Below are 10,227 nucleotides of genomic sequence, written 5' to 3'. Positions count from 1 at the left end.
TTTAGGGATCCCCCCCCCCCCCCCCCGACCCCTATGACTGTAGGGGAAGGGGCTTCAGCCAGGAACTTGGCACTGGCTCCTAAATTCTTCCAAGAAATGTGTGATTGTCTTCACTTTCAATTCTATTATGAGTTTTAAGATGCAGCTTTTCTTGTACTGGGGTATCTTTGAATGGAAGTTGTCTATGTAGAGCCCTTCAGAAAAGGGTTTGGAAAACTGATGGTTTCATTAGACTATTCCAGTAACTAAAAATGTGGATTTTTACCTTCCAGAAGTTCAGAAAACCTCAGATACTCCACATTACCCAATCCAATTTTTGTTTCCGTGGCCATTCTCCTTCCTTCATCAAGTATAGAATTTTGAAATTTTTATCTAAATTTTTTCCTACAAAAATTTCTGTAATTTCAACCAACGTTACTTGAAGTCGATTGAAATCGTGAAAGAAACATCAGCTGAATACAAATGTGTGTGTATGTGTATATATGACTTTGCAGAAGTGCAAACATTGACAGTAAATTTCCTTTCTTGTAAATGTAAAGTTTGATTGCATGAATAACTATTGCATTAATTTGCTTTGTCAAGAACCAGATTTGCTGTTACTGATAGGTGTCCTCTGGATAATTAAATTGGCATTTTGTTTTCTGTCTTGAGGAGTAGTGAAAATTATAAAAAGTACAATTAATTAACCTATAATTAACCTGATTAAATCTTCCTTTCTGCTCAACCTTTTCTTTATTTCTTGCTAAATAAGCTGTTCCAAGACGGATGTTGTCCATGTATCTGTTCAAGAAATTGTCTCCTATCTTCTGGCTAATCCTATAGGAACACTACGGCCTGAATTGAAAATTTCCCTCTGGCATCAGAATTAACAGTCATGCATGTGACTTCCACTCGAGAATTGTAAGAGTAAGCTGCAGTTCAACAAAACTATAGTCACCACCAGAAGTCAGATTGAATCCTAACCCGCTGATATTCTTTGTAAGACTGATTCAGTACCAGTAAATACTGCCTAACTCCAAAAGTATCCCGTTCTCTTTTAATGCTCTATTTACATAGTAAGCTATTGCCCAGTGAGGGGGGGAATGGTACAATCAGTCCCAAAATAAAGTATTCTAGCAGAGGATGTGAAAGACCTAAAACATCACAACAGAACATTTCTTTATTTTCATGACAATAATGCCTATTGATCCTGATCCACCATAATACATGTTTTTAAATTGGTATCACAACCATTATGCTGAAAATTTTATTCAAATCAATTGATTTTTTTTTTCTTTTAGTGTATAATTTGTGGTTCTTTTGTGCTTTTTATTTACAGTCACGTTTACCCCCATCACTCTCAGCAATATTGAGTTAGGAAAAATACCCTTACATGAAATATGATTTTTCGTTTAGAACAAATATTGCTAAGGGATATTTGCAAAATGTGTCCTTCACTGCTCTTAGCACGTCTGTCATATGAATGGAAAGACAACCTCTTATACAATTCCATGCTCACATTCCTATGTGATTGATATTTTTTTTTATCTTCTGAAGTCAGACGCATGGTATAACTAAAAGATATTTGATTTAGAAACTTTGGCTCCTTCTTGCCAAAATAAATACTCTTATCAGTTCTAATTTTCTTTCACTATATAAAGACCTTTGTCACTGTTTCAGGCAATGTGGCTTTTATTTAGTTTCATTGTCAAAGGGGGTTATGTTACGGTTGTCCATTCTGTATAGTCTTCTATTTCTTTTAGAAAACTGTATATACAAATCCTTTAAATGCTGGCCAAAATAATCCAGTCACTTTTCCCTGTTCTACAGAACCTGCCTACTTACACAAAGCAAACTGAGTTTCTTTTAATTTTTGACAGACTTTAACCATTTGGGCTGGAATTTTCCATGTTCTTTTTGTTTGTTTGCTTTGAAAGTTTCAGCAAAAAAAAAAAATAGTTCAGTCACTTCTAAGAATGATATTCAGGGAAAATATTGTCTATGAAACATTAGGGCTGGAAGGGACCTCGGAAGATCATCGAGTCCAGCCCCCTGCCCAAAGGGCAGGAAGTCGGCAGGGATCAGAGGATCCCAGCAAGATAAACATCCAAATGTCTCTTAAAGGCATTCAAAGTAGGTGCTTGAACCACCTCTGGCGGCAGTCTATTCCAGACCTTGGGGGCTCAGACAGTAAAGAAGTTCTTTCTTATGTCCAGCCTGAAATGGTCACAGAGGAGTTTGTGACCATTCAACCTTTTCATCCCTTGCTCCTCTGCACCCTCTGAAGTTTCTCCACATCCTTTTTGAATTGTGGAGCCCAAAACTGGATGCAGTACTCCAGCTGCGGCCTCACCAAGACCGAGTACAACGGGAGAATGTCCTGGGATTTGCTTGAGAAGCACCTGTGGATGCAAGCCAGCATTTTGCTTGCTTTACTAGCTGCAGCAGCATCACATTGAAGGCTCATGTTCATCCTGTGGTCAATCATGACCCCAAAGTCCCTTTTGTCTGTAGCACTAACCAGTGTAGCACTGCCGAGCCTATAAGCATGCTGCAGGTTTTTCCTCCCAAAAAGGTTCTGTCCATTCAAAAAAACCCCAAACAATTCTTAAAACACTATCATTAAGAAACTGATGTACCTTCCGAGTAGGAACTTTAAACTTTGTCAAGAAGGTGTTGATTGTTTCTTTTGCTGTTCCTAAAGGGAAAATGACTTATTTTGCTCAAATTATGAGTTTTTGACAAATCACAGTTCACGTATAGAAAGTAGAGACTTGTTATCGTTCAGCAGCTAAATTCTACTCGCATTCTATCTGCATGGAGCATGCTCTAACCCAGGGATATGTAGGGTCAGCAGGACTTTAACTTGAGATTTCTGGTCTCAGTTGCTGTGTACTAATGTAACCATGGACACTAAAACTGAATGCAGGAAGACTGTTTCTTCTATGCTCTCAGTATTGCACTTGTTGGCACTCAGGAAGCTAGGAGGAGAAAACAGCCTGCCTGGAAAATAGAAAATTCAAGAGTCAGGCCTGGTATGTGGGGTAGTAGTAATAGCAGTAGATTGAAACAAGGACTCTGAGGGGAATAGAAAATGGAAGAGGAACCAGAGGAAGTGAGAATCTAGGAGCTTTTAGATGATGGGAGACTATACTGGCTGATAAAAGAAGCCAACAGGACAGTAAAATGGGGGGTGGAAAACTGATTAAGAGTAGCAAGCATTGACAGACTTAATTTCATAGACATTAGGCCTGGAAGGGACCTCGGAAGATCATCAAGTCCAGCCCCCAACCCGAAAGGCAGGAAGTCACCTGGGGTCATAGGACCCCAGCAAGGTAAGCATCCAATCTACTCTTGAAGGTGTTCAATGCAGGTGCTTGAACCACCTCCAATGGCAGGCTGTTCCAGACCTTGGGGTCTGGAAGTAAAGAAATTCTTCCTTATGTCCAGCCTGAAATGATCTTGCAGTAGTTTATGACCGTTTGACCTCGTCATCCCTTGGGGCACTCTGGTGAACAATCGTTCCCCCAGAAACTGGTGGTCACCCCGATAAACTTGTAGGTGGCCATCAGGTCACCCCTGAGTCTGCACTTTTCCAGGCTAAAGAGCCCCATGGCTCTCAGCCTGTCATCGTAAGGTCTGTTTTCTTGACCTCTGATCATGCACGTGGCTCTTCTCTGGACTCTCTCAAGCTTCTCCACATCCTTTTTGAATTGTGGAGCCCAAAACTGGATGCAGTACTCCAGCTGCGGCCTCACCAAGGCCAAGTACAAGGGGAGAATGACGTCCCGGGATTTGCTTGAGAAGCATCTATGGATGCAAGCCAGTGTTTTGGTCACTTTACTAGCTACAGCATCGCACTGCAGGCTCATGTTCTTCTTGTGGTCAATGATGACCCCCCAAGTCTCTTTCTTCCATAGGGCTAGCCAGCATAGCACTGCTGAGCCTATAAGGATGCTGCAGATTTTTCCTCCCAAGGTGGAGAACCTTGAATTTTTCGGTGTTAAACACCATCAGGTTCTTGTCTGCCCATTTGCTGAGCCTGTCGAGGTCAGTCTGGATCACCCGCCTGTCTTCTGGTGTGGATGCTTTGCCCCAAAGTTTGGTGTTATTGGCGAACTTGGCCAGTCCACTTCTGACTCCAGCTGTGATGGAGAAGGAGAATGCTAAGAGAGAAAGGAAGTCAAGAGGCAGAAACTCTGACCATGGATGTGGAGGCTGAGATGAAAAGCTAGGGGAAAGAGAGTAGGGCTGGCTGAGCAAAGAATTTTTGACTCCTCATGTGAGGAGCCTGGGATGGGAAACCCATAAAGGGAAGAGACGGGGGTAGAAGGGTTCAGGGTTGTGTAGGACAGAAGAAAAATATCTGAATACTAAAATCAAGTATTTTTCAGACCCTGGAACAGAACTTGGAATTCCTAAGTCTCACTATTTCTCTGAAACCTACTGTTATGGTGCATGTTTATCCTGGCCCACATTAATATTAGCATCCTAATACAGATGCAGGTTGCTTTATTAATGCAAATGGAAGAAGTCTGTGCCATGGATCCAAAGGCTCCAATCCTGCTGATAAATCACATGAGCGTGAAAATGAGGCCATGGTGGTATTTTGCTTTTTTTTCTAGAAAAAGCAAAGAACAATTACTCATAAAGGAAACTACATTAAAGGAATGGTAATACTGCAGTCATGCCACTGACAAAACCTTAATTCAGTCCTCTCTGTATGCACATCCACTATGATATGGTCCTTAATTGCATAATGATATGCTATTTTTCCTTTCTCTCATTCAGTGCACAGGATGGATCATCCCTGGGGATGAATTATACGTGTGTTGGGAGAGAGGATGTGGTCTGTAGGACTCCTTCCCATTTCTACAAGAAATGAAGCAGGTAAATGAGCCAAAGGATTATAGAAAGGTTGTCTCACTGTTAACACAGTGAATGCTGCCCTGAATAATTGAATTTTCTCCCCGCCTGTCCTACCAAGTTCCTAGATGATGGGCAAATCATTCAAACCAAACTTTTCACAAATGCTCAGTAATTGTGTGTTCTTCATTTTCTGAGTGTCCACCACTCAGTTGCCAATGTAATCTGGGATATGTGAACTGAACAAAAAGTGCTATATCGATTCTAGAGAGGGTTGAAACATGCACAATAATAAAAAAAAAAAAAAACAGACTCTGTTTCTATATTGGGCACCTGAAATTTAGGGACAGTTTTGACCTTAATCTTCTTCTGTTTTGTTCCTCCCATGTGTAAAATGCATATTATAATCCCATGTCATTTTATCAGGGTGTTATTTAAAATAAGTGTATAAGCACTTGTGAAGCTATGATATGAAACATTTTGGCCATTGTGATAAACAGCAGGCACAGTTAATACAAAAATTCCTCTGACTTGCCTGAAGGCTTTCAACAAGTCTGAGACCTTGTGGTCTGTTTCAAAAACCACAAGAAAAGGTGTTTCCTCCTTTGAAAATCTTCCCCAGTACCTTTCTAGTAGCTTGTTCCTCCTACTGTTTATATTTCACCACTGTAAATTGTTTTCTTTGGATATATCTTCTTGTCTTAAGGTCTAAGACAATCCTGAAAGTCAACAGACTCAAATTATTAGACCAGTGAGGATAGTGAAATCAAAACTCATGTACAATAGGCTCTTTCAAATCCATCAACATTTCAATCACTTAGATTGATCTCAACTGCTAGAAACATAAAGATAGCTAAAAAAAATTAAGAGCTTAAATCATAGAGGGCTTTATGTAGCAGCAGCATCACCTTAAATTACTGGAAATGCACTTGAAAACTATAGGACATAAATATAGTGGAAGGCATAGAATAGCTGTACTCTGTTAAGCAGTATATTCTATTCAATAGGTTCAGTACCACATCTTTTTGTGGCTATCAGATACAAGATAAAGTTTGAATTGTTTCTGATTAAAACGAATGAAACTTATCCAAACTTAACTAGTAGTGATGGATCTATAAAAATATAGTGCTAGATCCTAGTTCATGTCAATTGTTGTAGCTCCACTGATTTAGACAGAGCTATGCTGCCCTATGTCAGGGCACCCTACTACTTAGAAACTGAAAGCTTATTCTCTTCTCCCTTGTATCTGTTAATCAAGAGTAATTCCACTGAAACCAGTGGAGTTAAGTGTAAATGAGAAGAGACTCGGACTTAGTCTTTTCCCAGTGCTTTCTTCCAGTGACACTGCTATGAAATGATCAAAGCACTAGATTGACTAAAGAATTTAAACACCTAATAGGTCTTAAGCAGCTGACCTTTGAAGTGGAATACAAAACACTTTGTTAGGAATCTGCATACCATATACAGTGCAGGGGGAGCTGGACACCTCAGAATGGTACCTGAAACAGCCAGCACCCTAATGGAAGGAGCTTCCTTAAGCTAGCATGCAACTACTTAGAGTTACTCAATACGAAACAATGAGGACAGGAGTGTATCTTAAATCCTGCCCTTTCTGAGGAAGGTTCCTCACTCAAGGCAGCATGGTGACTGATGTCTGTGTCCACTGACTCAGGAGAAACTCATTTTCTACTACAAAGTGGGCATGTCTACAGATGCATTTGATCCGGAATCAGTTTACTTGTGAGTAAACCAGATCAGTTTACTCATGAGTTAACTACTCGTGAATAAATGCTCCTGGGATGGTGTCTAGACATCTGGTCCTTCTTCCTGGGGCCCTGGAATAGGCCCCTGTTATCACCAAGGGAAGCTCTAGGCACCCCCTGGATAATAGCCCAGGGTCTGGCAGACTAGCTGTCTCTTGGCAGGGGCAGCAACATTATACCCTGCCCCCGCAGGCTGCCTGCTGCCAGGGCAGGGGCAATGTCTCCCTGCTCTGGCAACAGGGAGCTCCTGGCCCTGGCTCCCCAATCAGGGGCAGGAGACTTGGAAAGAGCTGCAGGGGAGTGGCAGATTGGGCCAGGGGCTAGGACCTATCCCACCTCTGAAGCTCTTTCCAAGCCCTTTGCTTTGATCATTTGATTGGGGCACGGGGCTGGGACCTGCCCCTGACCAGGACAGTTTCGAGCCCCCAACCTGCATGTGGGGCAGAGGCTGGGGACCCTGTTCACCACTCAGCTCCATGAGCACAGAGCTGGGTGGGGAAGAGGCTGGGGAGCCTGTTCCCCACTCAGCTCTGTACTCATGGAGCTGGGCAGGGAACAGGCTTTCCAGACCCCACCAGCAGGGAGCTCCCAGCACCAGCTCTGCACTGCGGGGCCAGCACTGGGAGATCCTTATCTCCTAGCACCAGCTCTGCAGTCATGGGGCTAATAAGGATCTCTCGGCCCTCTGCTCTCCGATCACAATGGCAGAGTCGGGGCTGGGAGATAAGGGTCTCCCAGTTCCCTCTCCCTGATCTTAATCTCAAAGCAGGGGGCTTGGAACTCCCGGCTGCATAAGCAGGGGTACATAGTACCTGTCTGGGCTTCAGTGGTGGAGCCTGCACTGGCAGCAGGTATCTCCTGGCCCCTGGTGGACGGCTGACTGGGAGCTGAATTCCTCCCAGTCAGTCATCCACATGAGCACTACTGCACCATTACTAATCAAAAATAAATTTGCTACTTGCATTTGCAGGTAGCAAATTTACTCGTGATTAGCAAGGTTAACTGCGTAGTAAGCATATGCAAGTGTAAATGCACATGGTTACTACACAGTAAACTACACTACTGTGCAGTTAAGCGTCTGATGTAGACGCACCCAGTAAGTGGCACCTAATGTTTGCCAATGTACACTTTGGATCTGACCCAAAGAGTTTTCAAGATGACTCTTGAGTGACATTGGAAAGGTTACCATATATTCCTGACTGTGCAAACCAGATATTTAAAATCTAACAAAGTTTAAATATGGTTTAATTTTGCAAGGACAGCCAGCTACATTGAATTCTGTAATGCAGGGGTTCTCAAACTGTGGGTCGCAACCCCCCAGGGGGTCATGAGCAACTTAAAAGGGGGTCACAAACTTCTTTTCTCTCCCCAACTCGCCCACATTGGAAGTGTCTCTCTTGTTTTCTAATCCCGGCTTGTATAGGTTAGTGAAGCTCAATATTTATCTGTCAACAGTTCAATTGACTGAGTGCAAGTTTTTTTTCAGCAGAATTTTTTCCCCCAGCAGTTGCCACTATAAAGAGCAAATACCAATCAAAAATAAATGTGGAGCACAAAATGAGACTGGCAGTCCCAAAAATAAAGCCCAGGCTTGAAAAACCAAAGCAGTACCAAGCTAACAGCCTTCTCAATGAAGACTATTGACAGTTTTAAATTTGATAGTTTTTATTTCAGTGAAACAGTTTTTAATTTGATAAACTTTATAAAGTGATTGTTGACAAATATGTTAAATTAAATATACAAAGGTAAATGTGCTTTATTTATCTCCTACCTAATCCTAATGAAATCTATAGCTTTAATCATAGGGGGGTCATGTAAATTTTATATATTATTTTACGGGGTTGCAGTATCACCAAGTTTACAAACCCCTGCTGCAATGATAATGAACTTGCATGACAATGGACTAATACAAAAAGGTGTTTCTGAGTAGCGAGTGTCAAATAGATAACTACTAATGATCATAGGTGGCAGAAGATCAGTTGCCAAAAAAGAGACTCCATTTAGACCTCTGTCCCTGGAATTCGCCATCCAGTGCAGGGTGTTGAGGGCTTATACCAAGACTAAAGCCCCTGACTTCAGAAGGGCCAACTTCAACAAATTTAGGAGATTAGTAGGGGGGCACTGCCAGCCCAAAAGGTAGAGGATATGGGAGTCCATGAGGGATGGTTATACCTTAAGGGGATGATCCTCCAGGCTGACAGTGTGACAGTCCCCGAGAGAAAGAAGTGGGGTAAGAGTGCTCTGAAACCCTCATGGCTCAGCAAAGGCATTCAAGAATGCCTAAATGTGTACACCCAGTGGAAAGGAAGGGCTATCACCAAGGAGGAATACTCCTCCTTGGCCCATGAGTGTAGGAGGTCCATTAGGAAGGCCAAGGTGGGGGTGGAGCTCAGGCTAGCGACCAGGATTAAGGACAACAAAAGGTCCTTCTTCAAATACATTGGGAGTAAGAAGAGGGCACCGGGTAATGTAGGGCCCCTGCTAGACTCAAATGGTAATCTTGCAGCTACGCCAGACAAGAAAGCTGAAATTTTTAACAAGTTCTTTGCATCTGTTTTCTTGGACAGGGACCAGGACAGCTCTCTCACTACAGGTAGGGGCAATCTTGGGGATAGCACTGCCAGGCTTCGGGTTTGTGCAGATGTAGTTGGGGATCTTCTGGAAGGGCTGGATGTTTTTAAATCTGCGGGCCCTGATGCCCTCCACCCACGGGTGTTGAGAGAGCTAATGGGGGTCATTGCTGTGCCCCTGGCCCAGCTGTACAAGCGATTGTGGTCCACGGGCCAGGTGCCCGGACACTGGAAACTAGCTAATGTGGTCCCCATTTATCAGAAAGGAGGACCCAGGAAACTATAGGCCCATAAGCCTCACATGGGTCTTGGGGAAAATCCTTGAAAAAGTTATCAAGGAGCACATCTATGAGAGGCCAGCAGGGGAAATCATGACCAGGGGAAATCAACATGGGTTCATCAAAGGCAGATCCTGCCAGACCAACCTGATGGCCTTTTATGACCAGGTAACTAAATCCTTGGAGGATGGTGTCGCCATGGATGTAGTCTTTCTGGACTTTAAGAAGGCCTTTGACACTCTCTCACCCCATTCTCATCAATAAATTAGGCAACTGTGGCATTGATGCCTACACAGTTGGATTGGTAAAAAGTTGGCTGATGGGGCACACCCAGAGAGTGGTGGTGGACGGGTTGTACTCGACCTGGCGAGATATGAATAGTGGGGTCCTGGCCTCAGTCCTGGGGCCTACACTGTTCAACATCTTCATCAGTGACTTAGACAAGGGGGTGGAAAACACGTTGTCCAAGTTTGCTGATGACACCAAGGTGTGGGGAGAGGTAGGCACGCTCAAAGGGAGAGAGAGAGGCTGCAATTAGATTTAGACAGACTACAGAAGTGGGGGGTTGGTAACAGGATGGGGTTCAATGTAGATAAATGCAGGATGCTGCACCTGGGGAGAAGGAATCCACAGCATACCTACAAACTGGAGAGCTCCCCCGTTGTGGGCACAGAGGCAGAAAGGGATCTTGAAGACATTGACTCCAGGATGAACATGAGCCACTAATGCCAGACCGCAGCCAGCAAAGCCAACCGCACCTTGTCATGCCTC

The sequence above is a fragment of the Gavialis gangeticus genome, unplaced genomic scaffold, assembly GCF_001723915.1.
Source record: "Gavialis gangeticus isolate Ggan-Ray unplaced genomic scaffold, GavGan_comp1, whole genome shotgun sequence".
Classification (NCBI taxonomy): domain Eukaryota; kingdom Metazoa; phylum Chordata; order Crocodylia; family Gavialidae; genus Gavialis; species Gavialis gangeticus.
The sequence above is the reverse complement of the archived record's forward strand: the minus strand, read 5'-3'. Positions refer to the sequence as shown.